The sequence below is a fragment of the Benincasa hispida genome, chromosome 4 (genome assembly GCF_027475165.1).
Source record: "Benincasa hispida cultivar pf3 chromosome 4, pf3_genome.v1.1, whole genome shotgun sequence".
NCBI lineage: Eukaryota > Viridiplantae > Streptophyta > Magnoliopsida > Cucurbitales > Cucurbitaceae > Benincasa > Benincasa hispida.
Genome location: NC_143481.1, coordinates 62,707,985 through 62,711,709, shown reverse-complemented (window position 1 = coordinate 62,711,709; position 3,725 = coordinate 62,707,985).

The window sequence follows — 3,725 nt, the reverse complement described above, 5'->3', positions numbered from 1 at the left end:
AATAGGTCTTACCCCATCAAGTGGATGAACAAGCTCCCAGACGTTATTAAAGTACATAGACTCCATTTCCTGGTTCATGGCTTTAACCCATTCATCTTTTTCAACATCCTTCATTGCTTTCTTAAAAGACAACGGATCCTCAACCTCATCATTTGTAATGACATTTTAGGCTTCAATTAAACCCATGTAGCGATCCGGTGGGTTCAAAACCCTCCCACGACGTCGATGCAGTCTCAACTTTTGAGCTGGTTGACTAGATGTTTTGACCTCAACAACTCTTGTTGATTTATCGGCCTGTTCAACAACTCTTGTTGAACCCTCAGTAGTCTAAGTCTCACTTGAGATCTCACGTAAAACGAGCTTACTCTGTGGCTTATGACCCCTCATGTGGTCTTCTTCTAAGAAGATAGCATTTGTAGAGACAAACATTTTGTTCTCACTCGAATCATAGAAGTATCCACCTCTTGTTTCCTTAGGGTAGTTGTCCTACAAAGAGGCAAATCTTTGAACGCGGTTCTAACTTCTTTGGGTTAGTTGCTAGCACAGGTGCCGGACAGCCCCAAATTCTGAAGTGGCGTAAACTACCTTTACGACCTCTTCATAACACAAAAGGTGTTTTATAAACACTTTTTAAGAGAACGTTGTTCAAGACCAAACCATGTCCAACAAGATTCTGTTTCTCCTTTCTGATACACCATTTTGCTGAGGTGAACCAGGGGCCGAGAGTTGGGACGCAATCCCATGTTCTATCATATAGTTCTGGAATTGGATGTCCATATACTCTCCACCACGATCAGATCGTAGTGTTTTTATCTTCTTACCTAACAAGTTTTCAATTTCAGCCTTATACTCCTTGAGCTTGTCAGGGGCTTCAGACCTACATTGAATTAGAAAGAGATACCCAAACCTTGAATAATCTCTATGAAAGAGATGAAATATTCATACCCACCTTGAGCTCTAACATTCATCGAATCACAGAGGTCTGAATGTACAAGCTCCAAGGCTTCCTTCGCACTATAACCTTTTCTAGTAAAAGGTCGTTTGGTCATCTTGCCTTCGAGGCATGATTCAAATACCGATAAGGAGTTTTATTCTAAACTCTTTAGAAGTCCACTTTGCATCAAAGGTTGATGTAACCTAACCTCAAATGCTAAAGATGGGCATTTTTCTTAGGAGAATCCTTTGGTCTTTTAGCTGTTGTTACCGTACTAAACATTTCAGTGTTAGACAAGGCTTTTATGACTAACGGCCTTAGTACATATAAGTTATTTTCCATTGAACCATAACCAATCTCCATTCCATTCTTGAAAATAAATACTTTATTCTCAGAAAAGGAAACGGTATAGCCTTGTTCAATGAGACAAGAAACCAAGATTAAGTTCCTTTTAATATGAGGAACTACAAAAACATTATCCAGTAACAGATAACGTTTCTTGTCAACAAATAACTTCAGCCTGCCTACAACAACAACTGAAACAACCTTACTAGTGCTGACTCGTAGAGCCATTTCTCCCCGTGGCAACGTTTTCCAGGAACTAAATCCTTAGTAAGAGAAACTAATATGATTGGTAGCACCTGAATCAAGGATCCAGGCAGAATCATCATTCTCAATCAAACACGTCTCCAAGACCAATAAATCATATTTACTGTTTTGTCTCCTCCTTTGGAGAGTAGTGAGATCGAGGTCGTTTGCCACGAAATTCATTTCACACGAGTCTTTCCACTATAAGTAATCGACCATTTTAAAAGCTTTAAACAGAAAATACTAACGAGTTGCTGAAAAGAAAAACACATTGACTTACGTTAGGTTTTGAGCAAATACTCGTTGTAAAATAAAACAACATCTAATAAGGTTTTAGCAAAACTAACATGAACCCCATGTGACATCTAGTTTCGCAATGACGCTTCAAAGGTTTAGGACAAAAGTCACCGAAGGGAGGTTAGTTATCCCTCATCTGAATTGAGAAGTTCTCAACCAGCCATTAATACCAGAACAACTCTTATTCTATAACAACTAGCCATCATTGATTTGGCCAAGAAATCATTAACTTAACAATCTCCCTAAGTGTGACCCGCCATTTTAAGCCCTAGAAGTTCGTCCCAAAAGGCCAATCCGAAGGGAAAAAAATCTGATTGGGGAAAAACCTAAAGTGACCCTATCCATTTCTGGAGTTCACATTGATCTTGACCAACTGCACAAAACCCATCCGAAGGGGGACACACAAAGGCGACACGAGGGAGTACAGAATGATCTCACGGTGTGAACCAATGACAGAGACCATAGGACGCTTATTATAAACACTCTCTCCGTTCACCTTGATATTGACTCATGCAAACACCATCCGAAGGGGGATGCATCTTGGGAACCACGAGGCCAAGATGAATCTCACAGTGTGAACATACAGGGAGAAACGTGAGTGTAATCATAGACATACCAGATACGCCTCTTCCTCCTACTGAGTATTTTATAACCTAGGGTTTAGCTTACTTCGAAAAAACACGGCAAAGGATTTTAACTAAGTGACTTTTAGGTTTTCCCAAGAGTAACATTTACCTTGGATAGTGAAACAACTTTTGATCATCATCCATTAAACTCTTTAACGGAGTCTTTTACCAAATCATCACATGCTTGTTGAAAATCTATGTAATTTATCTTTCCAGGTAAGTTCCCAGGTAGGGGTGTTACGTTTCTATCAACTTAAGAACCCCAGCCTAGCCAGAACCCGCCTTAGACAAAAGGCCCCTTATAGATAGGTTTACATTTAATTTAATCTTTTATGCCAACCAATTTAGTCCTATTAAACCGATTTTAAAAGATTAATCTAGGTTACTAAACTCTTTAGAACCACTTGGACTTAGGTCTATTTCAATCCAATTTTAAAACCCTTTAAAAAAATTGATTTTAGGTCTAATTTTTTTTATAACACTTATAAACAGAAATAACCACCATAATGCGAAGCTAACACATGCAAGGCATTCATAATGCTTATAAACAGCCTAAGTGTCATGCTCAATGCATTGTCCATTCATTGCTACTTCTTTTATATAACACTTACACAAAACAACAATGAAACAAGCAAAACATGCTTCCATTCACCCTTAGACTATAACACTTAGAAGAAAAAGATGATGCATGATAATGCTCACTGCATGCAAAATATAACTCTTATATTTCATGATGCATGCACATGCTTTCATGTAATTTCTTCATGCTCGATTATAACAATTATAATACAAAATACATGAAAAATTGCACAACCTAAGGTGGGTTTTTGAACTATATGTCAAACATTTTGGCATATATACCATACATCACATGCATAATAAACAAATGTTGATGAACCGGGTAAAATTGCCTTAAAAACACAAAAACAACGCTAACTATTACAAAAACTAGGAGTCTCCGATTCAAACAGGCGAACCGGGTCTTGAACCGCTCGGACAAAGCATCGCGTCTCCAACCATCGTTTACTAAGCACCCCGTGATCATCTACACGATAAAACAGACGCTTTGCTCTATCGCTTACCAGAGCTCCCAGAGATCGTTTAGCATTTACTACACGATTGTTTAGAAAAATCTAAACGATCGTTTAGTTATTACTACACGATCATGTACCTTTTACTAAGTGATGAAGCTTGAGGTACATGATCACGCTCCGCACAGTGCCCGCCTTCCGCGATCGTCTAAACAACTATGATGCTATGAAGCACCATCGCCTAAGCGA